This window comes from Dromaius novaehollandiae, unplaced genomic scaffold, assembly GCF_036370855.1.
Source record: "Dromaius novaehollandiae isolate bDroNov1 unplaced genomic scaffold, bDroNov1.hap1 HAP1_SCAFFOLD_32, whole genome shotgun sequence".
Taxonomy (NCBI): domain Eukaryota; kingdom Metazoa; phylum Chordata; class Aves; order Casuariiformes; family Dromaiidae; genus Dromaius; species Dromaius novaehollandiae.
In genome coordinates, this window is record NW_026991447.1 from 3,172,113 (window position 1) to 3,198,672 (window position 26,560).

Genomic DNA, 26,560 nt, shown 5'->3' on the forward strand with positions numbered 1-26,560 from the left:
AGTGCCTCATAGTTTAGTGTCCAGCGTCCCCTGCTAGCTCTGCTTGTGAGGTCACAGCAGACTCAGTGCCTCAAAAGTTTGTGTACAGCGCCACCTGCTGGCTGTGCTTGTGAGGTCACACCAGCCTCAGTGCCTCCTCTGCCAGTGGCAGGCTCATGGCTGCTGGCTGGGATTGTGAGGTCACAGCAGCCTCAGTGCCTCATAGTTTATTGTCCAGCGTCCCCTGCTGGCTCTGCTTGTGAGGTCACAGCAGACTCAGTGCCTCATAAGTTACTGTCCAGCGTGCCCTGCTGGCTCTGCTTGTGAGCTCACACCAGCCTCAGTGCCTCACAGGCCAGCATCAGGCTCATGGCTGCTGGCTGTGCTTGTGACGTCACAGCAGCCTCAGTGGCTCCTCTGCCAGTGCCATGCTCATGGTTGCTGGCTGTGCTTGTGACGTCACAGCAGCCTCAGTGCCTCCTAAGCCAGTATCAGGCTCATGGCTGCTGGCTGTGCTTGTGAGCTCACAGAAGCCTGAATGCCTCCTAGGCCAGTGGCAGACTCATGGCTCTGCTTGTGAGGTCACAGCGGCCTCAGTGCCTCCAAGACCAGTATCAAGCTCCTGGCTGCTGGCTGTGCTTGTGACGTCACAGAAGCCTCAGTGCCTCCTCTGCCAGTGCCAGGCTCATGGCTGCTGGCTGTGCTTGTGAGGTCACAGCAACCCCAGTTCCTCATAGGCCAGTATCAGGCTCATGGCTGCTGGCTGTGCGTGTGAGCTCACAGCAGCCTGAATGCCTCTGAGGCCAGTGGCAGGCTCATGGCTGCTGGCTCTGCTTGTGAGGTCACAGCAGCCTCAGTGCCTCATAGTTTAGTGTCCAGCGTCCCCTGCTGGCTCTGCTTGTGAGGTCACAGCAGAATCATTGCCTCAAAAGTTAGTGTACAGCGCCCCCTGCTGGCTGTGTTTGTGAGGTCACACCAGCCTCAGTGCCTCCTCTGCCAGTGGCAGGCTCATGGCTGCTGGCTGGGATTGTGAGGTCACAGCAGCCTCAGTGCCTCATAGTTTAGTGTCCAGCGCCCCCTGCTGGCTCTGCTTGTGAGGTCACACCAGCCTCAGTGCCTCCTCTGCCAGTGGCAGGCTCATGGCTGCTGGCTGGGATTCTGAGGTCACAGCAGCCTCAGTGCCTCATAGTTTAGTGTCCAGCGTCCCCTGCTAGCTTTGCTTGTGAGGTCACAGCAGACTCAGTGCCTCAAAAGTTTGTGTACAGCGCCCCCTGCTGGCTGTGCTTGTGAGGTCACACCAGCCTCAGTGCCTCCTCTGCCAGTGGCAGGCTCATGGCTGCTGGCTGGGATTGTGAGGTCACAGCAGACTCAGTGCCTCATAGTTTAGTGTCCAGCGTCCCCTGCTGGCTCTGCTTGTGAGGTCACAGCAGACTCAGTGCCTCATAGGTTAGTGTCCAGCGTCCCCTGCTGGCTGTGCTTGTGAGTTCACAGCAGCCTCAGTGCCTCCCAGGCCAATATCAGGCTCCTGGCTGCTGGCTGTGCTTGTGACGTCACAGCAGCCTGAGTGCCTCCTAGGCCCGTGGCAGGCTCATGGCTGCTGGCTGTGCTTGTGAGGTCACAGAAGCCTCAGTGCCTCCTCTGCCACTGGCAGTCTCATGGCTGCTGGCTGTGCTTGTGAGGTCACAGCAGCCTCAGTGCCTCCTAGGTTAGTGTCCATCGCCCCCTACTGGCTGTGCTTGTGAGGTCACAGCAGACTCAGTGCCTGCTAGGTTATCTCCAGTGCCCCCTGCTGGCTGTGTTGTGAGGTCACAGCAGCCTCAGTGCCTCCTCTGCCACTGTCAGGTTCAGGGCTGCTGGCTGTGCTTCTGAGGTCACAGCAGCCTCAGTGTCTCTGTGGATAGTGCCATGCTCATGGCTGCTGGCTGTGCTTTTGAGGTCACAGCAGACTCAGTGCCTCTCAGGCCAGTATCAGGCTCATGGCTGCTGGCTGTGATTGTGACGTCACAGCAGCCTGAATGCCTCCTAGGCCAGTGGCAGTGTCATGGCTGCTGGCTGTGCTTGTGACGTCACAGCAGCCTCAGTGCCTCATCGTTTAGTGTCCAGCATCCCCTGCTGGCTGTGCTTGTGAGGTCACAGCAGACTCAGTGCCTCACAGGCAAGTATCAGGCTCATGGCTGCTGGCTGTGCTTGTGACGTCACAGCAGCCTGATTGCCTCCTAGGCCAGTGGCAGGCTCATGGCTGCTGGCTGTGCTTGTGACGTCACAGCAGCCTCAGTGCCTACTAGGCCAGTATCAGGTTCCTGGCTGCTGGCTGTGCTTGTGAGGTCACAGAAGCCTCAGTGCCTCCTCTGCCAGTGGCAGGCTCATGGCTGCTGGCTGTGATTGTGAGGTCACAGCAGCCTCAGTGCCTCCTAGGTTAGTGTCCATCGCCCCCTACTGGCTGTGCTTGTGAGGTCACAGCAGCCTCAGTGCCTCATAGTTTAGTGTCCAGCGTCCCCTGCTGGCTGTGCTTGTGAGATCACAGCAGACTCAGTGCCTCAATAGTTAGTGTCCAGCTCCCCCTGCTGGCTCTGCTTGTGAGGTCAGAGCAGCCTCAGTTCCTCCTAGGTTAGTGTCCATCGCCCCCTACTGGCTGTGCTTGTGAGGTCACAGCAGCCTCAGTGCCTCATAGTTTAGTGTCCAGCTCCCCCTGCTGGCTGTGCTTGTGAGGTCACAGCAGACTCAGCGCCTTCCAGGCCAGTATCATGCTCATGGCTGCTGGCTGTGCTTGTGACGTCACAGCAGCCTCAGTGCCTCTGAGGCCAGTGGCAGTCTCATGGCTGCTGGCTGTGCTTGTGAGGTCACAGCAGCCTCAGTGCCTCCTCTGCCAGTGGCAGTCTCATGGCTGCTGGCTGTGCTTCTGAGATCACAGCAGCCTGAATGCCTCCTAGGCCAGTGGCAGGCTTATGGCTGCTGGCTGTGCTTGTGAGGTCACAGAAGCCTCAGTGCCTCCTCTGCCAGTGGCAGTCTCATGGCTGCTGGCTGTGCTTCTGAGGTCACAGCAGCCTGAATGCCTCCAAGACCAGTATCAGGGTCATGGCTGCTGGCTGTGCTTGTGAGGTCACAGCAGACTCAGTGCCTGCTAGGTTTTCTCCAGTGCCCCCTGCTGGCTGTGTTGTGAGGTCACAGCAGCCTCAGTGGCTCCTCTGCCAGTGTCAGGCTCATGGCTGCTGGCTGTGCTTGTGAGGTCACAGCAGACTCAGTGTCTCTGTGGATAGTGCCATGCTCATGGCTGCTGGCTGTGCTTGTGAGATCACAGCAGACTCAGTGCCTCAATAGTTAGTGTCCAGCGCCCCATGCTGGCTATGCTTGTGAGGTCACAGCAGCCTCAGTGCCTCATACCCCAGCATCAGGCTCATGGCTGCTGGCTGTGCTTGTGAGGTCACAGCAGCCTCAGTGCCTCCTCTGCCAGTGCCATGCTCATGGCTGCTGGCTGTGCTTCTGAGATCACAGCAGCCTGAATGCCTCCTAGGCCAGTGGCAGGCTCATGGCTGCTGGCTGTGCTTGTGAGGGCACAGAAGCCTCAGTGCCTCCTCTGCCAGTGGCAGTCTCATGGCTGCTGGCTGTGCTTGTGAGGTCACAGCAGCCTCAGTGCCTCTCAAGCCAGTATCTTGCTCATGTATGCTGGCTGTGCTTGTGAGGTCACAGCAGCCTGAATGCCTCCAAGATCAGTAGCAGGGTCATGGCTGCTGGCTCTGCTTGTGAGGTCACAGCAGACTCAGTGCCTGCTAGGTTATCTCCAGTGCCCCCTGCTGGCTGTGTTGTGCGGTCACAGCAGCCTCAGTGATTCCCAGGCCAAAATCAGGCTCCTGGCTGCTGGCTATGCTTGTGACGTCACAGCAGCCTCAGTGCCTCTGAGGCCAGTGGCAGTCTCATGGCTGCTGGCTGTGCTTGTGAGGTCACAGCAGCCTCAGTGCCTCCTCTGCCAGTGCCATGCTCATGGCTGCTGGCTGTGCTTCTGAGATCACAGTAGCCTCAGTGCCTCCTCTGCCAGTGCCATGCTCATGGCTGCTGGCTGTGCTTTTGAGGTCACAGCAGACTCAGTGCCTCTCAAGCCAGTATCATGCTCATGGCTGCTGGCTGTGCTTGTGAGGTCGCAGCAGCCTGAATGCCTCCAAGACCAGTATCAGGGTCATGGCTGCTGGCTGTGCTTGTGACGTCACAGCAGACTCAGTGCCTGCTAGGTTATCTCCAGTGCCCCCTGCTGGCTGTGTTGTGAGGTCACAGCAGCCTCAGTGGCTCCTCTGCCAGTGTCAGGCTCATGGCTGCTGGCTGTGCTTGTGAGGTCACAGCAGCCTCAGTGTCTCTGTGAATAGTGCCATGCTCATGGCTGCTGGCTGTGCTTTTGAGGTCACAGCAGACTCAGTGCCTCTCAGGCCAGTATCAGGCTCATGGCTGCTGGCTGTGCTTGTGAGGTCACAGCAGCCTCAGTGCCTCCTCTGCCAGTGCCATGCTCATGGCTGCTGGCTGTGCTTGTGAGGTCACAGCAGCCTCAGTGCCTCTCAGGCCAATATCAGGCTCATGGCTGCTGGCTGTGCTTGTGAGGTCACAGCAGCCTGAATGCCTCCTAGACCAGTGTCAGGGAAATGACTGCTGGCTGTGCTTCTGAGGTCACAGCAGCCTGAATGCCTCCTATGCCAGTGGCAGGCTCCTGGCTGCTGGCTATGCTTGTGACGTCACAGCAGCCTCAGTGCCTCTGAGGTCAGTGGCAGTCTCATGGCTGCTGGCTGTGCTTGTGAGGTCACAGCAGCCTCAGTGCCTCCTAGGTTAATGTCCATCACCCACTACTGGCTGTGCTTGTGAGGTCACAGCAGACTCAGTGCCTCATAGTTTAGTGTCCAGCGCCACCTGCTGGCTCTGCTTGTGAGGTCACAGCAGACTCAGTGCCTCACAGGCCAGCATCAGGCTCATGGCTGCTGGCTGTGCTTGTGAGGTCACAGCAGTCTGAATGCCTCCGAGACCAGTGGCAGGCTCATGGCTGCTGGCTGTGCTTCTGAGGTCACAGCAGCCTGAATGCCTCCTATGCCAGTGGCAGGCTCATGGCTGCTGGCTGTGATTGTGAGGTCACAGCAGCCTCAGTGCCTCATAGTTTAGTGTCCAGCGTCCCCTGGTGTCTCTGCTTGTGAGGTCACAGCAGCCTCAGTGATTCCCAGGCCAAAATCAGGCTCCTGGCTGCTGGCTATGCTTGTGACGTCACAGCAGCCTCAGTGCCTCTGAGGCCAGTGGCAGTCTCATGGCTGCTGGCTGTGCTTGTGAGGTCACAGCAGCCTCAGTGCCTCCTAGGTTAGTGTCCATCGCCCCCTACTGGCTGTGCTTGTGAGGTCACAGCAGCCTCAGTGCCTCATAGTTTAGTGTCCAGCGTCCCCTGGTGTCTCTGCTTGTGAGGTCACAGCAGCCTCAGTAATTCCCAGGCCAAAATCAGGCTCCTGGCTGCTGGCTATGCTTGTGACGTCACAGCAGCCTCAGTGCCTCTGAGGACAGGGGCAGTCTCATGGCTGCTGGCTGTGCTTGTGAGGTCACAGCAGCCTCAGTGCCTCCTAGGTTAGTGTCCATCGCCCCCTACTGGCTGTGCTTGTGAGGTCACAGCAGACTCAGTGCCTCATAGTTTAGTGTCCAGCGTCCCCTGCTGCCTCTGCTTGTGAGATCACAGCAGACTCAGTGCCTCAATAGTTAGTGTCCAGCGCCCCCTGCTGGCTGTGCTTGTGAGGTCACAGCAGCCTCAGTGCCTCATACCCCAGCATCAGGCTCATGGCTGCTGGCTGTGCTTGTGACGTCACAGCAGCCTGAATGCCTCCTAGGCCCGTGGCAGGCTCATGGCTGCTGGCTGTGCTTGTGAGGTCACAGCAGACTCAGTGGCTCCTAGGTTAGTGTCCATCGCCCCCTACTGGCTGTGCTTGTGAGGTCACAGCAGACTCAGTGCCTCATAGTTTAGTGTCCAGCGTCCCCTGCTGCCTCTGCTTGTGAGATCACAGCAGACTCAGTGCCTCAATAGTTAGTGTCCAGCACCCCCTGCTGGCTGTGCTTGTGAGGTCACAGCAGCCTCAGTGCCTCATACCCCAGCATCAGGCTCCTGGCTGCTGGCTGTGCTTGTGACGTCACAGCAGCCTCAGTGCCTCCTCTGCCAGTGCCATGCTCATGGCTGCTGGCTGTGCTTCTGAGATCACAGCAGCCTGAATGCCTCCTAGGCCAGTGGCAGGCTTATGGCTGCTGGCTGTGCTTGTGAGGTCACAGAAGCCTCAGTGCCTCCTCTGCCAGTGGCAGTCTCATGGCTGCTGGCTGTGCTTGTGAGCTCACAGCAGCCTCAGTGCCTCTCAAGCCAGAATCATGCTCATGGCTGCTGGCTGTGCTTGTGAGGTCACAGTAGCCTGAATGCCTCCAAGACCAGTATCAGGGTCATGGCTGCTGGCTGTGCTTGTGAGGTCACAGCAGACTCAGTGCCTGCTAGGTTCTCTCCAGTGCCCCCTGCTGGCTGTGTTGTGAGGTCACAGCAGCCTCAGTGCCTCTGAGGCCAGTGGCAGCCTCATGGCTGCTGGCTGTGCTTGTGACGTCACAGGAGCCTCAGTGCCTCCTAGGCCAGTGGCAGTCTCATGGCTGCTGGCTGTGTTGTGAGGTCACAGCAGACTCAGTGCCTCCTAGGTTAGTGTCCATCGCCCCCTACTGGCTGTGCTTGTGAGGTCACAGCAGACTCAGTGCCTGCTAGGTTCTCTCCAGTGCCCCCTGCTGGCTGTGTTGTGAGGTCACAGCAGCCTCAGTGGCTCCTCTGCCAGTGTCAGGCTCATGGCTGCTGGCTGTGCTTGTGAGGTCACAGCAGCCTCAGTGTCTCTGTGGATAGTGCCATGCTCATGGCTGCTGGCTGTGCTTTTGAGGTCACAGCAGACTCAGTGCCTCTCAGGCCAGTGTCAGGCTCATGGCTGCTGGCTGTGCTTGTGACGTCACAGCAGCCTGATTGCCTCCTAGGCCAGTGGCAGGCTCATGGCTGCTGGTTGTGCTTGTGACGTCACAGCAGCCTCAGTGCCTCTGAGGCCAGTGGCAGTCTCATGGCTGCTGGCTGTGCTTGTGAGGTCACAGAAGCCTCAGTGCCTCCTCTGCCAGTGGCAGGCTCATGCCTGCTGGCTGTGATTGTGAGGTCACAGCAGCCTCAGTGCCTCTTAGGTTAGTGTCCATCACCCCCTACTGGCTGTGCTTGTGAGGTCACAGCAGACTCAGTGCCTCATGCTTTAGTGTCCAGCTCCCCCTGCTGGCTCTGCTTGTGAGGTCACAGCAGACTCAGCGCCTTCCAGGCCAGTATCAGGCTCATGGCTGCTGGCTGTGCTTGTGACGTCACAGCAGCCTCAGTGCCTCTGAGGCCAGTGGCAGTCTCATGGCTGCTGGCTGTGCTTGTGAGGTCACAGCAGCCTCAGTGCCTCCTCTGCCAGTGGCAGTCTCATGGCTGCTGGCTGTGATTGTGAGGTCACAGCAGACTCAGTGGCTCCTAGGTTAGTGTCCATCGCCCCCTGCTGGCTGTGCTTGTGAGATCACAGCAGACTCAGTGCCTCAAAAGTTAGTGTGCAGCGCCCCCTGCTGGCTCTGCTTGTGAGGTCACAGCAGACTCAGTGCCTCTCAGGCCAGTATCAGGCTCATGGCTGCTGGCTGTGCTTGTGAGGTCACAGCAGCCTGAATGCCTCCTAGACCAGTGTCAGGGAAATGACTGCTGGCTGTGCTTCTGAGGTCACAGCAGCCTGAATGCCTCCTATGCCAGTGGCAGGCTCCTGGCTGCTGGCTATGCTTGTGACGTCACAGCAGCCTCAGTGCCTCTGAGGTCAGTGGCAGTCTCATGGCTGCTGGCTGTGCTTGTGAGGTCACAGCAGTCTCAGTGCCTCCTAGGTTAATGTCCATCACCCCCTACTGGCTGTGCTTGTGAGGTCACAGCAGACTCAGTGCCTCATAGGTTAGTGTCCAGCGCCCCCTGCTGGCTCTGCTTGTGAGGTCACAGCAGACTCAGTGCCTCACAGGCCAGCATCAGGCTCATGGCTGCTGGCTGTGCTTGTGAGGTCACAGCAGCCTGAATGCCTCCTATGCCAGTGGCAGGCTCATGGCTGCTGGCTGGGATTGTGAGGTCACAGCAGACTCAGGGCCGCATAGATTAGTGTCCAGCGTCCCCTGCTGGCTGTGCTTGTGAGGTCACAGCAGCCTCAGTGCCTCCCAGGCCAAAATCAGGCTCCTGGCTGCTGGCTGTGCTTGTGAGGTCACAGCAGCCTGAGTGCCTCTTAGGCCCGTGGCAGGCTCATGGCTGCTGGCTGTGCTTGTGAGGTCACAGCAGCCTCAGTGCCTCTGAGGCCAGTGGCAGTCTCATGGCTGCTGGCTGTGCTTGTGAGGTCACAGCAGCCTCAGTGCCTCCTAGGTTAGTGTCCATCGCCCCCTACTGGCTGTGCTTGTGAGGTCACAGCAGACTCAGTGCCTGCTAGGTTCTCTCCAGTGTCCCCTGCTGGCTGTGTTGTGAGGTCACAGCAGCCTCAGTGTCTCCTGTGCCAGTGTCAGGCTCATGGCTGCTGGCTGTGCTTGTGAGGTCACAGCAGACTCAGTGTCTCTGTGGATAGTGCCATGCTCATGGCTGCTGGCTGTGCTTTTGAGGTCACAGCAGACTCAGTGCCTCTCAGGCCAGTATCAGGCTCATGGCTGCTGGCTGTGCTTGTGACGTCACAGCAGCCTCAGTGCCTCCTAGGCCAGTGGCAGGCTCATGGCTGCTGGTTGTGCTTGTGACGTCACAGCAGCCTCAGTGCCTTTGAGGCCAGTGGCAGTCTCATGGCTGCTGGCTGTGCTTGTGAGGTCACAGAAGCCTCAGTGCCTCCTCTGCCAGTGGCAGGCTCATGGCTGCTGGCTGTGCTTGTGAGGTCACAGAAGCCTCAGTGCCTCTGAGGCCAGTGGCAGGCTCATGGCTGCTGGCTGTGATTGTGAGGTCACAGCAGACTCAGTGCCTCCTAGGTTAGTGTCCATCACCCCCTACTGGCTGTGCTTGTGAGCTCACAGCAGACTCAGTGCCTCATACTTTAGTATCCAGCTCCCCCTGCTGGCTCTGCTTGTGAGGTCACAGCAGATTCAGCGCCTTCCAGGCCAGTATCAGGCTCATGGCTGCTGGCTGTGCTTGTGACGTCACAGCAGCCTCAGTGCCTCCTAGGCCAGTGGCAGTCTCATGGCTGCTGGCTGTGCTTGTGAGGTCACAGCAGCCTCAGAGCCTCCTCTGCCAGTGGCCGTCTCATGGCTGCTGGCTGTGCTTGTGAGGTCACAGCAGCCTCAGTGCCTCATAGTTTAGTGTCCATCGCCCCCTGCTGGCTCTGCTTGTGAGGTCACAGCAGACTCAGTGCCTCACAGGCCAGCATCAGGCTCATGGCTGCTGGCTGTGCTTGTGAGGTCACAGCAGCCTGAATGCCTCCTAGACCAGTGTCAGGGTCATGGCTGCTGGCTGTGCTTCTGAGGTCACAGCAGCCTGAATGCATCCTATGCCAGTGGCAGGCTCATGGCTGCTGGCTGTGATTGTGAGGTCACAGCAGCCTCAGTGCCTGATAGTTTAGTGTCCAGCGTCCCCTGGTGTCTCTGCTTGTGAGGTCACAGCAGTCTCAGTGATTCCCAGGCCAAAATCAGGCTCATGGCTGCTGGCTGTGCTTGTGACGTCACAGCAGACTCAGTGCCTCTGAGGCCAGTGGCAGTCTCATGGCTGCTGGCTGTGCTTGTGAGGTCACAGCAGCCTCAGTGCCTACTGGGTTAGTGTCCATCGCCCCCTACTGGCTGTGCTTGTGAGGTCACAGCAGACTCAGTGCCTCAGTTTAGTGTCCAGCGTCCCCTGCTGCCTCTGCTTGTGAGATCACAGCAGACACACTGCCTCAATAGTTAGTGTCCAGCGCCCCCTGCTGGCTGTGCTTGTGAGGTCACAGCAGCCTCAGTGCCTCATACCCCAGCATCAGGCTCCTGGCTGCTGGCTGTGCTTGTGACGTCACAGCAGCCTCAGTGCCTCCTCTGCCAGTGCCATGCTCATGGCTGCTGGCTATGCTTCTGAGATCACAGCAGCCTGAATGCCTCCTAGGCCAGTGGCAGGCTTATGGCTGCTGGCTGTGCTTGTGAGGTCACAGCAGCCTGAGTGCCTCCTCTGCCCGTGGCAGGCTCATGGCTGCTGGCTGTGCTTGTGACGTCACAGCAGCCTCAGTGCCTCTGAGGCCAGTGGCAGTCTCATGGCTGCTGGCTGTGCTTGTGAGGTCACAGAAGCCTCAGTGCCTCCTCTGCCAGTGGCAGTCTCATGGCTGCTGGCTGTGCTTGTGAGGTCACAGCAGCCTCAGTGCCTCTCAAGCCAGTATCATGCTCATGGCTGCTGGCTGTGCTTGTGAGGTCACAGCAGCCTGAATGCCTCCAAGACCAGTATCAGGGTCATGGCTGCTGGCTGTGCTTGTGAGGTCACAGCAGCCTGAATGCCTGCTAGGTTATCTCCAGTGCCCCCTGCTGGCTGGGATTGTGAGGTCACAGCAGCCTCAGTGCCTCATAGTTCAGTGTCCAGCGTCCCCTGCTGGCTATGCTTGTGACGTCACAGCAGCCTCAGTGCCTCTGAGGTCAGTGGCAGTCTCATGGCTGCTGGCTGTGCTTGTGAGGTCACAGCAGCCTCAGTGCCTCCTAGGTTAATGTCCATCACCCCCTACTGGCTGTGCTTGTGAGGTCACAGCAGACTCAGTGCCTCATAGTTTAGTGTCCAGCGCCCCCTGCTGGCTATGCTTGTGAGGTCACAGCAGCCTCAGTGCCTCACAGGCCAGCATCAGGCTCCTGGCTGCAAGCTGTGCTTGTGACGTCACAGCAGCCTCAGTGCCTCCTCTGCCAGTGCCATGCTCATGGCTGCTGGCTGTGCTTGTGAGGTCACAGAAGCCTGAATGCCTCCTAGGCCAGTGGCAGGCTCCTGGCTGCTGGCTGTGCTTGTGACGTCATAGCAGCCTCAGTGCCTCCTCTGCCAGTGGCAGTCTCATGGCTGCTGGCTGTGCTTGTGAGGTCACAGCTGCCTCAGTGCCTCCAAGACCAGTATCAGGGTCATGGCTGCTGGCTGTGCTTGTGAGGTCACAGCAGACTCAGTGCCTGCTAGGTTATCTCCAGTGCCCCCTGCTGGCTGTGTTGTGAGGTCACAGCAGACTCAGTGGCTCCTCTGCCAGTGTCAGGCTCATGGCTGCTGGCTGTGCTTGTGAGGTCACAGCAGACTCAGTGCCTCTCAGGCCAGTATCAGGCTCATGGCTGCTGGCTGTGCTTGTGACGTCACAGCAGCCTGATTGCCTCCTAGGCCAGTGGCAGGCTCATGGCTGCTGGTTGTGCTTGTGACGTCACAGCAGCCTCAGTGCCTCTAAGGCCAGTGGCAGTCTCATGGCTGCTGGCTGTGCTTGTGAGGTCACAGAAGCCTCAGTGCCTCCTCTGCCAGTGGCAGGCTCATGGCTGCTGGCTGTGATTGTGAGGTCACAGCAGCCTCAGTGCCTCCTAGGTTAGTGTCCATCACCCCCTACTGGCTGTGCTTGTGAGGTCACAGCAGACTCAGTGCCTCATACTTTAGTGTCCAGCTCCCCCTGCTGGCTCTGCTTGTGAGGTCACAGCAGACTCAGCGCCTTCCAGGCCAGTATCAGGCTCATGGCTGCTGGCTGTGCTTGTGACGTCACAGCAGCCTCAGTGCCTCCTCTGCCAGTGCCATGCTCATGGCTGCTGGCTGTGCTTGTGAGGTCACAGCAGCCTCAGTGCCTCTCAGGCCAATATCAGGCTCATGGCTGCTGGCTATGATTGTGAGCTCACAGAAGCCTCAGTGCCTCAAAAGTTAGGGTCCAGCGTCCCCTGCTGGCTCTGCTTGTGAGGTCACAGCAGACTCAGTGCCTCAAAAGTTAGTGTGCAGCGCCCCCTGCTGGCTGTGCTTGTGAGGTCACAGCAGCCTCATTGCCTCCTCTGCCAGTGGCAGGCTCATGGCTGCTGGCTGGGATTGTGAGGTCACAGCAGCCTCAGTGCCTCATAGTTCAGTGTGCAGCGTCCCCTGCTGCCTCTGCTTGTGAGGTCACAGCAGACTCAGTGCCTCAAAAGTTAGTGTCCAGCGCCCCCTGCTGGCTGTGCTTGTGAACTCACAGCAGCCTGAATGTCTCCTATGCCAGTGGCAGGCTCATGGCTGCTGGCTGGGATTGTGAGGTCACAGCAGACTCACGGCCGCATAGTTTAGTGTCCAGCGTCCCCTGCTGGTTCTGCTTGTGAGTTCACAGCAGCCTCAGTGCCTCCCAGGCCAATATCAGGCTCATGGCTGCTGGCTGTGCTTGTGAGGTCACAGCAGCCTCAGTGCCTCTGAGGCCAGTGGCAGTCTCATGGCTGCTGGCTGTGCTTGTGAGGTCACAGAAGCCTCAGTGCCTCCTCTGCCAGTGGCAGTCTCATGGCTGCTGGCTGTGCTTGTGAGGTCACAGCAGCCTCAGTGCCTCCTAGGTTAGTGTCCATCGCCCCCTACTGGCTGTGCTTGTGAGGTCACAGCAGCCTCAGTGGCTCCTCTGCCAGTGTCAGGCTCATGGCTGCTGGATGTGCTTGTGAGGTCACAGCAGACTCAGTGTCTCTGTGGATAGTGCCATGCTCATGGCTGCTGGCTGTGCTTTTGAGGTCACAGCAGACTCATTGCCTCTCAGGCCAGTATCAGGCTCATGGCTGCTGGCTGTGCTTGTGACGTCACAGCAGCCTCAGTGCCTCCTAGGCCAGTGGCAGGCTCATGGCTGCTGGTTGTGCTTGTGACGTCACAGCAGCCTCAGTGCCTCCTAGGCCAGTGGCAGTCTCATGGCTGCTGGCTGTGCTTGTGAGGTCACAGCAGACTCAGTGCCTCCTCTGCCAGTGGCAGGCTCATGGCTGCTGGCTGTGATTGTGAGGTCACAGCAGCCTCAGTGCCTCCTAGGTTAGTGTCCATCACCCCCTACTGGCTGTGCTTGTGAGGTCACAGCAGACTCAGTGCCTCATACTTTAGTGTCCAGCTCCCCCTGCTGGCTCTGCTTGTGAGGTCACAGCAGACTCAGCGCCTTCCAGGCCAGTATCAGGCTCCTGGCTGCTGGCTATGCTTGTGAGGTCACAGAAGCCTCAGTGCCTCGTAGGCCAGTACCAGGCTCATGGCTGCTGGCTGTGCTTCTGAGGTCACAGAAGCCTTAATGCCTCCTATGCCAGTGGCAGGCTCATGGCTGCTGGCTCTGCTTGTGAGGTCACAGAAGCCTCAGTGCCTCCTCTGCCAGTGGCAGTCTCATGGCTGCTGGCTGTGCTTGTGAGGTCACAGCAGCCTCAGTGCCTCTCAAGCCAGTATCATGCTCATGGCTGCTGGCTGTGCTTGTGAGGTCACAGCAGCCTGAATGACTCATAGGCCAATATCAGGCTCCTGGCTGCTGGCTGTGCTTGTGAGGTCACAGCAGCCTCAGTGCCTCTGAGGCCAGTGGCAGTGCCATGGCTGCTGGCTGTGCTTGTGAGGTCACAGCAGCCTCAGTTCCTCTGAGGCCAGTGGCTGTCTCATGGCTGCTGGCTGTGCTTGTGAGGTCACAGCAGACTCAGTGCCTGCTAGGTTATCTCCAGTGCCCCCTGCTGGCTGTGTTGTGAGGTCACAGCAGCCTCAGTGGCTCCTCTGCCAGTGTCAGGCTCATGGCTGCTGGCTGTGCTTGTGAGGTCACAGCAGACTCAGTGTCTCTGTGGATAGTGCCATGCTCATGGCTGCTGGCTGTGCTTTTGAGGTCACAGCAGACTCAGTGCCTCTCAGGCCAGTATCAGGCTCATGGCTGCTGGCTGTGCTTGTGACGTCACAGCAGCCTGATTGCCTCCTAGGCCAGTGGCAGGCTCATGGCTGCTGGTTGTGCTTGTGACGTCACAGCAGCCTCAGTGCCTCTGAGGCCAGTGGCAGGCTCATGGCTGCTGGCTGTGATTGTGACGTCACAGCAGCCTCAGTGCCTCCTAGGTTAGTGTCCATCACCCCCTACTGGCTGTGCTTGTGAGGTCACAGCAGACTCAGTGCCTCATACTTCAGTGTCCAGCTCCCCCTGCTGGCTCTGCTTGTGAGGTCACAGCAGACTCAGCGCCTTCCAGGCCAGTATCAGGCTCATGGCTGCTGGCTGTGCTTGTGACGTCACAGCAGCCTCAGTGCCTCTGAGGCCAGTGGCCGTCTCATGGCTGCTGGCTGTGCTTGTGAGGTCACAGCAGACTCAGTGGCTCCTAGGTTAGTGTCCATCGCCCCCTGCTGGCTGTGCTTGTGAGATCACAGCAGACTCAGTGCCTGCTAGGTTCTCTCCAGTGCCCCCTGCTGGCTGTGTTGTGAGGTCACAGCAGACTCAGTGCCTCATAGTTTAGTGTCCAGCGCCCCCTGCTGGCTCTGCTTGTGGGTTCACAGCAGACTCAGTGCCTCACAGGCCAGCATCAGGCTCATGGCTGCTGGCTGTGCTTGTGAGGTCACAGCAGCCTGAATGCCTCCTAGACCAGTGTCAGGGTCATGGCTGCTGGCTGTGCTTCTGAGGTCACAGCAGCCTGAATGCCTCCTATGCCAGTGGCAGGCTCATGGCTGCTGGCTGTGATTGTGAGGTCACAGCAGACTCAGTGCCTCCTAGGTTAGTGTCCATCGCCCCCTACTGGCTGTGCTTGTGAGGTCACAGCAGACTCAGTGCCTCAGTTTAGTGTCCAGCGTCCACTGCTGGCTGTGCTTGTGAGGTCACAGCAGCCTCAGTGCCTCATACCCCAGCATCAGGCTCATGGCTGCTGGCTGTGCTTGTGACGTCACAGCAGCCTCAGTGCCTCTCAGGCCAGTGCCATGCTCATGGCTGCTGGCTGTGCTTCTGAGATCACAGCAACCTGAATGCCTCCTAGGCCAGTGGCAGGCTTATGGCTGCTGGCTGTGCTTGTGAGGTCACAGAAGCCTCAGTGCCTCCTCTGCCAGTGGCAGTCTCATGGCTGCTGGCTGTGCTTGTGAGGTCACAGCAGCCTGAATGCCTCCAAGACCAGTATCAGGGTCATGGCTGCTGGCTGTGTTGTGAGGTCACAGCAGACTCAGTGGCTCCTCTGCCAGTGTCAGGCTCATGGCTGCTGGCTGTGCTTGTGAGGTCACAGCAGACTCAGTGCCTCTCAGGCCAGTATCAGGCTCATGGCTGCTGACTGTGCTTGTGACGTCACAGCAGCCTGATTGCCTCCTAGGCCAGTGGCAGGCTCATGGCTGCTGGTTGTGCTTGTGACGTCACAGCAGCCTCAGTGCCTCTAAGGCCAGTGGCAGTCTCATGGCTGCTGGCTGTGCTTGTGAGGTCACAGAAGCCTCAGTGCCTCCTCTGCCAGTGGCAGGCTCATGGGTGCTGGCTGTGATTGTGAGGTCACAGCAGCCTCAGTGCCTCCTAGGTTAGTGTCCATCACCCCCTACTGGCTGTGCTTGTGAGGTCACAGCAGACTCAGTGCCTCATACTTTAGTGTCCAGCACCCCTGCTGGCTGTGCTTGTGAGGTCACAGCAGACTCAGCGCCTTCCAGGCCAGTATCAGGCTCATGGCTGCTGGCTGTGCTTGTGACGTCACAGCAGCCTCAGTGCCTCCTCTGCCAGTGCCATGCTCATGGCTGCTGGCTGTGCTTGTGAGGTCACAGCAGCCTCAGTGCCTCTCAGGCCAATATCAGGCTCATGGCTGCTGGCTATGATTGTGAGCTCACAGAAGCCTCAGTGCCTCAAAAGTTAGGGTCCAGCGTCCCCTGCTGGCTCTGCTTGTGAGGTCACAGCAGACTCAGTGCCTCAAAAGTTAGTGTGCAGCGCCCCCTGCTGGCTGTGCTTGTGAGGTCACAGCAGCCTCAGTGCCGCATACCCCAGCATCAGGCTCATGGCTGCTGGCTGTGCTTGTGACGTCACAGCAGCCTCAGTGCCTCCTCTGCCAGTGCCATGCTCATGGCTGCTGGCTGTGCTTGTGAGGTCACAGCAGCCTGAATGCCTCCTATGCCAGTGGCAGGCTTATGGCTGCTGGCTGTGATTGTGAGGTCACAGAAGCCTCAGTGCCTCCTCTGCCAGTGGCATTCTCATGGCTGCTGGCTGTGCTTGTGAGGTCACAACAGCCTCAGTTCCTCTCAAGCCAGTATCATGCTCATGGCTGCTGGCTGTGCTTGTGAGGTCACAGCAGCCTGAATGCCTCCAAGACCAGTATCAGGGTCATGGCTGCTGGCTGTGCTTGTGAGGTCACAGCAGACTCAGTGGCTCCTAGGTTAGTGTCCATCGCCCCCTACTGGCTGTGCTTGTGAGGTCACAGCAGACTCAGTGCCTCATAGTTTAGTGTCCAGCGTCCCCTGCTGCCTCTGCTTGTGAGATCACAGCAGACTCAGTGCCTCAATAGTTAGTGTCCAACGCCCCCTGCTGGCTGTGCTTGTGAGGTCACAGCAGCCTCAGTGCCTCATACCCCAGCATCAGGCTCATGGCTGCTGGCTGTGCTTGTGAGGTCACAGCAGCCTCAGTGCCTCTCAAGCCAGTATCATGCTCATGGCTGCTGGCTGTGCTTGTGAGGTCACAGCAGCCTGAATGCCTCCAAGACCAGTATCAGGCTCATGGCTGCTGGCTGTGCTTGTGAGGTCACAGAAGACTCAGTGCCTGCTAGGTTCTCTCCAGTGCCCCCTGCTGGCTGTGTTGTGAGGTCACAGCAGCCTCAGTGGCTCCTCTGCCAGTGTCAGGCTCATGGCTGCTGGCTGTGCTTGCGAGGTCACAGAAGCCTCAGTTCCTCCTCTGCCAGTGGCAGGCTCATGGCTGCTGGCTGGGATTGTGAGGTCACAGAAGCCTCAGTGCCTCATAGTTCAGTGTGCAGCGTCCCCTGCTGCCTCTGCTTGTGAGGTCACAGCAGACTCAGTGCCTCAAAAGTTAGTGTCCAGCGCCCCCTGCTGGCTGTGCTTGTGAACTCACAGCAGCCTGAATGCCTCCTAGACCAGTGTCAGGGTCATGGCTGCTGGCTGTGCTTGTGAGGTCACACAAGCCTGAATGCCTCCTATGCCAGTGGCAGGCTCATGGCTGCTGGCTGGGATTGTGAGGTCACAGCAGACTCACGGCCGCATAGTTTAGTGTCCAGCGTCCCCTGCTGGTTCTGCTTGTGAGTTCACAGCAGCCTCAGTGCCTCCCAGGCCAATATCAGGCTCATGGCTGCTGGCTGTGCTTGTGAGGTCACAGCAGCCTCAGTGCCTCTGAGGCCAGTGGCAGTCTCATGGCTGCTGGCTGTGCTTGTGAGGTCACAGAAGCCTCAGTGCCTCTGAGGCCAGTGGCAGTCTCATGGCTGCTGGCTGTGCTTGTGAGGTCACAGCAGCCTCAGTGCCTCCTAGGTTAGTGTCCATCGCCCCCTACTGGCTGTGCTTGTGAGGTCACAGCAGACTCAGTGCCTGCTAGGTTATCTCCAGTGCCCGCTGCTGGCTGTGTTGTGAGGTCACAGCAGCCTCAGTGGCTCCTCTGCCAGTGTCAGGCTCATGGCTGCTGGCTGTGCTTGTGAGGTCACAGCAGACTCAGTGTCTCTGTGGATAGTGCCATGCTCATGGCTGCTGGCTGTGCTTTTGAGGTCACAGCAGACTCATTGCCTCTCAGGCCAGTATCAGGCTCATGGCTGCTGGCTGTGCTTGTGACGTCACAGCAGCCTCAGTGCCTCCTAGGCCAGTGGCAGGCTCATGGCTGCTGGTTGTGCTTGTGACGTCACAGAAGCCTCAGTGCCTCTGAGGCCAGTGGCAGTCTCATGGCTGCTGGCTGTGCTTGTGAGGTCACAGAAGCCTCAGTGCCTCCTCTGCCAGTGGCAGGCTCATGGCTGCTGGCTGTGATTGTGAGGTCACAGCAGCCTCAGTGCCTCCTAGGTTAGTGTCCATCACCCACTACTGGCTGTGCTTGTGAGGTCACAGCAGACTCAGTGCCTCATAGTTAGTGTCCAGCTCCCCCTGCTGGCTCTGCTTGTGAGGTCACAGCAGACTCAGCGCCTTCCAGGCCAGTATCAGGCTCCTGGCTGCTGGCTGTGCTTGTGACGTCACAGCAGCCTCAGTGCCTCCTCTGCCAGTGCCATGCTCATGGCTGCTGGCTGTGCTTGTGAGGTCACAGCAGCCTCAGTGCCTCTCAGGCCAATATCAGGCTCATGGCTGCTGGCTGTGCTTTTGAGGTCACAGCAGCCTGAATGCCTCCTAGACCAGTGTCAGGGTCATGGCTGCTGGCTGTGCTTGTGAGGTCACAGCAGCCTGAATGCCTCCTATGCCAGTGGCAGGCTCCCGGCTGCTGGCTATGCTTGTGACGTCACAGCAGCCTCAGTGCCTCTGAAGTCAGTGGCAGTCTCATGGCTGCTGGCTGTGCTTGTGAGGTCACAGCAGCCTCAGTGCCTCCTAGGTTAATGTCCATCACCCCCTACTGGCTGTGCTTGTGAGGTCACAGCAGACTCAGTGCCTCATAGTTTAGTGTCCAGCTCCCCCTGCTGGCTATGCTTGTGAGGTCACAGCAGCCTCAGTGCCTCACAGGCCAGCATCAGGCTCCCGGCTGCAAGCTGTGCTTCTGACGTCACAGCAGCCTCAGTGCCTCCTCTGCCAGTGCCATGCTCATGGCTGCTGGCTGTGCTTGTGAGGTCACAGCAGCCTGAATGCCTCCTAGGCCAGTGGCAGTCTCATGGCTGCTGGCTGTGCTGGTGACGTCACAGCAGCCTCAGTGCCTCTGAGGCCAGTGGCAGTCTCATGGCTGCTGGCTGTGCTTGTGAGGTCACAGAAGCCTCAGTGCCTCCTCTGCCAGTGGCAGGCTCATGGCTGCTGGCTGTGATTGTGAGGTCACAGCAGACTCAGTGGCTACTAGGTTAGTGTCCATCGCCACCTACTGGCTGTGCTTGTGAGGTCACAGCAGACTCAGTGCCTCATAGTTTAGTGTCCAGCGTCCCCTGCTGGCTGTGCTTGTGAGATCACAGCAGACTCAGTGCCTCAATAGTTAGTGTCCAGCGCCCCCTGCTGGCTCTGCTTGTGAGGTCACAGCAGCCTCAGTGCCTCTCAGGCCAGTATCAGCCTCATGGCTGCTGGCTGTGCTTCTGAGGTCACAGCAGCCTGAATGCCTCCTAGACCAGTGTCAGGGTCATGGCTGCTGGCTGTGATTGTGAGGTCACAGCAGCCTCAGTGCCTCATAGTTTAGTGTCCAGCATCCCCTGGTGTCTCTGCTTGTGAGGTCACAGCAGCCTCAGTAATTCCCAGGCCAAAATCAGGCTCCTGGCTGCTGGCTATGCTTGTGACGTCACAGCAGCCTCAGTGCCTCTGAGGCCAGTGGCAGTCTCATGGCTGCTGGCTGTGCTTGTGAGGTCACAGCAGCCTCAGTGCCTCTCAGGCCAGTATCATGCTCATGGCTGCTGGCTGTGCTTGTGAGGTCACAGCAGCCTGAATGCCTCCAAGACCAGTATCAGGGTCATGGCTGCTGGCTGTGCTTGTGAGCTCACAGCAGCCTGAGTGCCTCATAGTTTAGTGTCCAGTGTCCCCTGCTGGCTCTGCTTGTGAGGTCACAGCAGACTCAGTGCCTCAAAAGTTAGTGTGCAGCGCCCCCTGCTGGCTCTGTTTGTGAGGTTACAGCAGCCTGAATGCCTCCTAGGCCCGTGGCAGGCTCATGGCTGCTGGCTGTGCTTGTGAGGTCACAGCAGCCTCAGTGCCTCCTCTGCCAGTGGCAGTCTCATGGCTGCTGTCTGTGCTTTTGAGGTCACAGCAGCCTCAATGCCTCCTCTGCCAGTGCCATGCTCATGGCTGCTGGCTGTGCTTCTGAGATCACAGCAGCCTTAATGCCTCCTAGGCCAGTGGCAGGCTCATGGCTGCTGGCTCTGCTTCTGAAGTCACAGCAGATTCAGTGCCTCATAGGCCAATATCAGGCTCCTGGCTGCTGGCTGTGCTTGTGAGGTCACAGCAGCCTCAGTGCCTGATTGGTTATCTCCAGTGCCCCCTGCTGGCTGTGCTTGTGAGGTCACAGCAGACTCAGTGCCTCCTCTGCCAGTGTCAGGCTCATGGCTGCTGGCTGTGCTTCTGAGGTCCCAGAAGCCTCAGTGACTCCGTGGATAGTGCCATGCTAATGGCTGCTGGCTGCGCTTGTGAGGTCACAGAAGCCTCAGTGCCTCTCAGGCCAGTGGCAGTCTCATGGCTGCTGGCTGTGCTTCTGAGGTCACAGCAGCCTCAGTGCCTTTCAGGCCAGTATCATGCTCATGGCTGCTGGCTGTGCTTGTGAGGTCACAGCAGCCTGAATGCCTCCTAGGCCTGTGGCAGGCTCATGGCTGCTGGCTATGATTGTGAGCTCACAGAAGCCTCAGTGCCTCAAAAGTTAGGGTCCAGCGTCCCCTGCTGGCTCTGCTTGTGAGGTCACAGAAGCCTCAGTGCCTCAAAAGTTAGGGTCCAGCGCCCCCTGCTGGCTGTGCTTGTGAGGTCACACCAGCCTCAGTGCCTCCTCTGCCAGTGGCAGGCTCATGGCTACTGGCTGGGATTGTGAGGTCACAGCAGCCTCAGTGCCTCATAGTTCAGTGTCCAGCGTCCCCTGCTGGCTATGCTTGTGACGTCACAGCAGCCTCAGTGCCTCTGAGGTCAGTGGCAGTCTCATGGCTGCTGGCTGTGCTTGTGAGGTCACAGCAGCCTCAGTGCCTCCTAGGTTAATGTCCATCACCCCCTACTGGCTGTGCTTGTGAGGTCACAGCAGACTCAGTGCCTCATAGTTTAGTGTCCAGCGCCCCCTGCTGGCTATGCTTGTGAGGTCACAGCAGCCTCAGTGCCTCACAGGCCAGCATCAGGCTCCTGGCTGCAAGCTGTGCTTGTGACGTCACAGCAGCCTCAGTGCCTCCTCTGCCAGTGCCATGCTAATGGCTGCTGGCTGTGCTTGTGAGGTCACAGCAGCCTGAATGCCTCCTAGGCCAGTGGCAGGCTCCTGGCTGCTGGCTGTGCTTGTGACGTCATAGCAGCCTCAGTGCCTCTGAGGCCAGTGGCAGTCTCATGGCTGCTGGCTGTGCTTGTGAGGTCACAGAAGCCTCAGTGCCTCCTCTGCCAGTGGCAGGCTCATGGCTGCTGGCTGTGATTGTGAGGTCACAGCAGACTCAGTGGCTCCTAGGTTAGTGTCCATCGCCCCCTACTGGCTGTGCTTGTGAGGTCACAGCAGATTCAGTGCCTCATAGTTTAGTGTCCAGCGTCCCCTGCTGTCTCTGCTTGTGAGATCACAGCAGACTCAGTGCCTCATAGTTTAGTGTCCAGCGTCCCCTGCTGGCTCTGCTTGTGAGGTCACAGCAGACTCAGTGCCTCATAGTTTAGTGTCCAGCGCCCCCTGCTGGCTCTGCTTGTGAGGTCACAGCAGCCTCAGTGCCTCTCAGGCCAGTATCAGCCTCATGGCTGCTGGCTGTGCTTCTGAGGTCACAGCAGCCTGAATGCCTCCTAGACCAGTGTCAGGGTCATGGCTGCTGGCTGTGCTTCTGAGGTCACAGCAGGTTGAATGCATCCTAAGCCAGTGGCAGGGTCATGGCTGCTGGCTGTGCTTGAGACGTCACAGCAGCCTCAGTGCCTCTGAGGCCAGTGGCAGTCTCATGGCTGCTGGCTGTGCTTGTGAGGTCACAGAAGCCTCAGTGCCTCCTCTGCCAGTGGCAACTCATGGCTGCTGGCTGTGATTGTGAGGTCACAGCAGACTCAGTGGCTCCTAGGTTAGTGTCCATCGCCACCTACTGGCTGTGCTTGTGAGGTCACAGCAGACTCAGTGCCTCCTCTGCCAGTGTCAGGCTCATGGCTGCTGGCTGTGCTTCTGAGGTCCCAGAAGCCTCAGTGTCTCCGTGGATAGTGCCATGCTAATGGCTGCTGGCTGTGCTTGTGAGGTCACAGAAGCCTCAGTGCCTCTCAGGCCAGTGGCAGTCTCATGGCTGCTGGCTGTGCTTGTGAGGTCACAGCAGCCTCAGTGCCTCTCAGGCCAGTATCATGCTCATGGCTGCTGGCTGTGCTTGTGAGCTCACAGCAGCCTGAATGCCTCCTAGGCCTGTGGCAGGCTCATGGCTGCTGGCTATGATTGTGAGCTCACAGCAGCCTCAGTGCCTCAAAAGTTAGGGTCCAGCGTCCCCTGCTGGCTCTGCTTGTGAGGTCACAGAAGCCTCAGTGCCTCAAAAGTTAGGGTCCAGCGCCCCCTGCTGGCTGTGCTTGTGAGGTCACACCAGCCTCAGTGCCTCCTCTGCCAGTGGCAGGCTCATGGCTACTGGCTGGGATTGTGAGGTCACAGCAGCCTCAGTGCCTCATAGTTCAGTGTCCAGCGTCCCCTGCTGGCTATGCTTGTGACGTCACAGCAGCCTCAGTGCCTCTGAGGTCAGTGGCAGTCTCATGGCTGCTGGCTGTGCTTGTGAGGTCACAGCAGCCTCAGTGCCTCCTAGGTTAATGTCCATCACCCCCTACTGGCTGTGCTTGTGAGGTCACAGCAGACTCAGTGCCTCATAGTTTAGTGTCCAGCGCCCCCTGCTGGCTATGCTTGTGAGGTCACAGCAGCCTCAGTGCCTCACAGGCCAGCATCAGGCTCCTGGCTGCAAGCTGTGCTTGTGACGTCACAGCAGCCTCAGTGCCTCCTCTGCCAGTGCCATGCTCATGGCTGCTGGCTGTGCTTGTGAGGTCACAGCAGCCTGAATGCCTCCTAGGCCAGTGGCAGGCTCCTGGCTGCTGGCTGTGCTTGTGACGTCATAGCAGCCTCAGTGCCTCTGAGGCCAGTGGCAGTCTCATGGCTGCTGGCTGTGCTTGTGAGGTCACAGAAGCCTCAGTGCCTCCTCTGCCAGTGGCAGGCTCATGGCTGCTGGCTGTGATTGTGAGGTCACAGCAGACTCAGTGGCTCCTAGGTTAGTGTCCATCGCCCCCTACTGGCTGTGCTTGTGAGGTCACAGCAGATTCAGTGCCTCATAGTTTAGTGTCCAGCGTCCCCTGCTGCCTCTGCTTGTGAGATCACAGCAGACTCAGTGCCTCATAGTTTAGTGTCCAGCGTCCCCTGCTGCCTCTGCTTGTGAGGTCACAGCAGACTCAGTGCCTCATAGTTTAGTGTCCAGCGTCCCCTGCTGGCTCTGGTTGTGAGGTCACAGCAGACTCAGTGCCTCATAGTTTAGTGTCCAGCGCCCCCTGCTGGCTCTGCTTGTGAGGTCACAGCAGCCTCAGTGCCTCTCAGGCCAGTATCAGCCTCATGGCTGCTGGCTGTGCTTCTGAGGTCACAGCAGCCTGAATGCCTCCTAGACCAGTGTCAGGGTCATGACTGCTGGCTGTGCTTCTGAGGGCACAGCAGGCTGAATGCATCCTAAGCCAGTGGCAGGGTCATGGCTGCTGGCTGTGCTTGTGACGTCACAGCAGCCTCAGTGCCTCTGAGGCCAGTGGCAGTCTCATGGCTGCTGGCTGTGCTTGTGAGGTCACAGAAGCCTCAGTGCCTCCTCTGCCAGTGGCAGGCTCATGGCTGCTGGCTGTGATTGTGAGGTCACAGCAGACTCAGTGGCTCCTAGGTTAGTGTCCATCGCCACCTACTGGCTGTGCTTGTGAGGTCACAGCAGACTCAGTGCCTCATAGTTTAGTGTCCAGCGTCCCCTGCTGGCTGTGCTTGTGAGATCACTGCAGACTCAGTGCCTCAATAGTTAGTGTCCAGCGCCCCCTGCTGGCTCTGCTTGTGAGTTCACAGCAGACTCAGTGCCTCTCAGGCCAGCATCAGGCTCATGGCTGCTGGCTGTGCTTGTGAGGTCACAGCAGCCTGAATGCCTCCTAGACCAGTGTCAGGGTCATGGCTGCTGGCTGTGCTTCTGAGGTCACAGCAGCCTGAATGCCTCCTATGCCAGTGGCAGGCTCATGGCTGCTGGCTGTGATTGTGAGGTCACAGCAGCCTCAGTGCCTCATAGTTTAGTGTCCAGCGTCCCCTGGTGTCTCTGCTTGTGACGTCACAGCAGCCTCAGTAATTCCCAGGCCAAAATCAGGCTCCTGGCTGCTGGCTATGCTTGTGAGGTCACAGCAGCCTCAGTGCCTCCTCTGCCAGTGGCAGTCTCATGGCTGCTGTCTGTGCTTTTGAGGTCACAGCAGCCTCAGTGGCTCCTAGGTTAGTGTCCATCGCCCCCTACTGGCTGTGCTTGTGAGGTCACAGCAGACTCAGTGCCTCATAGTTTAGTGTCCAGCGTCCCCTGCTGCCTCTGCTTGTGAGATCACAGCAGCCTCAGTGCCTCATACCCCAGCATCAGCTTAAGGCTGCTGGCTGTGCTTGTGACGTCACAGCAGCCTCAGTGCCTCCTCTGCCAGTGCCATGCACATGGCTGCTGGCTGTGCTTCTGAGGTCACAGCAGCCTGAATGCCTCCTAGGCCAGTGGCAGGCTTATGGCTGCTGGCTGTGCTTGTGAGGTCACAGAAGCCTCAGTGCCTCCTCTGCCAGTGGCAGTCTCATGGCTGCTGGCTGTGCTTGTGAGGTCACAGCAGCCTCAGTGCCTCTCAGGCCACTAACATGCTCATGGCTGCTGGCTGTGCTTGTGAGGTCACAGCAGCCTCAGTGCCTCTCAGGCCAGTATCATGCTCATGGCTGCTGGCTGTGCTTGTGAGGTCACAGCAGCCTGAATGCCTCCAAGACCAGTATCAGGGTCATGGCTGCTGGCTGTGTTTGTGACGTCACAGCAGCCGGAATGCCTCCTAGGCCTGTGGCAGGCTCATGGCTGCTGGCTGTGCTTGTGAGCTCACAGCAGCCTGAGTGCCTCATAGTTTAGTGTCCAGCGTCCCCTGCTGGCTCTGCTTGTGAGGTCACAGCAGACTCAGTGCCTCAAAAGTTAGTGTGCAGCGCCCCCTGCTGGCTCTGTTTGTGAGGTCACAGCAGCCTGAATGCCTCCTAGACCAGTGTCAGGGTCATGGCTGCTGGCTGTGCTTGTGAGGTCACACAAGCCTGAATGCCTCCTAGGACAGTGGCAGGCTCATGGCTGCTGGCTGTGCTTGTGAGGTCACAGCAGACTCAGTGCCTCCTAGTTTAGTGTCCAGCGTCCCCTGCTGGCTGTGCTTGTGAGGTCACAGCAGACTCAGTGCCTCCTAGTTTAGTGTCCAGCTCCCCCTGCTGGCTCTGCTTGTGAGGTCACAGCAGACTCAGTGCCTCATAGGCCAATATCAGGCTCATGGCTGCTGGCTCTGCTTGTGACGTCACAGCAGCCTCAGTGGCTCCTCTGCCAGTGCCATGCTCATGGCTGCTGGCTGTGCTTGTGAGGTCACAGCAGCCTCAGTGCCTCCTAGGCCAGTGTCAGGGTCATGGCTGCTGGCTGTGCTTGTGAGCTCACAGAAGCCCGAATGCCTCCTAGGCCATTGGCAGTCTCATGGCTGCTGGCTGTGCTTGTGAGGTCACAGAAGCCTCAGTGCCTCATAGTTTAGTGTCCAGCGTCCCCTGCTGGCTCTGCTTGTGAGGTCACAGCAGACTCAGTGCCTCATAGGTTAGTGTCCAGCGTCCCCTGCTGGCTGTGCTTGTGAGGTCACAGCAGCCTCAGTGCCTCTCAGGCCAGTATCAGCCTCATGGCTGCTGGCTGTGCTTCTGAGGTCACAGCAGCCTGAATGCCTCCTAGACCAGTGTCAGGGTCATGGCTGCTGGCTGTGCTTGTGAGGTCACAGCAGCCTGAATGCCTCCTAGGCCAGCGGCAGGCTCATGGCTGCTGGCTGTGCTTGTGACGTCACAGCAGCCTCAGTGCCTCCTCTACCAGTGCCATGCTCATGGCTGCTGGCTGTGCTTCTGAGATCACAGCAGCCTTAATGCCTCCTAGGCCAGTGGCAGGCTCATGGCTGCTGGCTCTGCTTCTGAAGTCACAGCAGACTCAGTGCCTCATAGGCCAATATCAGGCTCCTGGCTGCTGGCTGTGCTTGTGAGGTCACAGCAGCCTCAGTGCCTGATAGGTTATCTCCAGTGCCCCCTGCTGGCTGTGCTTGTGAGGTCACAGCAGACTCAGTGCCTCCTCTGCCAGTGTCAGGCTCATGGCTGCTGGCTGTGCTTCTGAGGTCCCAGCAGCCTCAGTGTCTCCGTGGATAGTGCCATGCTAATGGCTGCTGGCTGTGCTTGTGAGGTCACAGCAACCTCAGTGCCTCTCAGGCCAGTATCAGGCTCATGGCTGCTGGCTGTGCTTGTGAGGTCACAGCAGCCTCAGTGCCTCTCAGGCCAGTATCATGCTCATGGCTGCTGGCTGTGCTTGTGAGGTCACAGCAGCCTGAATGCCTCCTAGGCCTGTGGCAGGCTCATGGCTGCTGGCTATGATTGTGAGCTCACAGAAGCCTCAGTGCCTCAAAAGTTAGGGTCCAGCGTCCCCTGCTGGCTCTGCTTATGAGGTCACAGCAGACTCAGTGCCTCAATAGTTAGTGTCCAGCGCCCCCTGCTGGCTGTGCTTGTGAGGTCACAGCAGCCTCAGTGCCTCATACCCCAGCATCAGGCTCATGGCTGCTGGCTGTGCTTCTGAGGTCACAGCAGCCTGAATGCCTCCTAGGCCAGTGGCAGGCTTATGGCTGCTGGCTGTGCTTGTGAGGTCACAGAACCCTCAGTGCCTCCTCTGCCAGTGGCAGTCTCATGGCTGCTGGCTGTGCTTGTGAGGTCACAGCAGCCTGAATGCCTCCTAGGCCTGTGGCAGG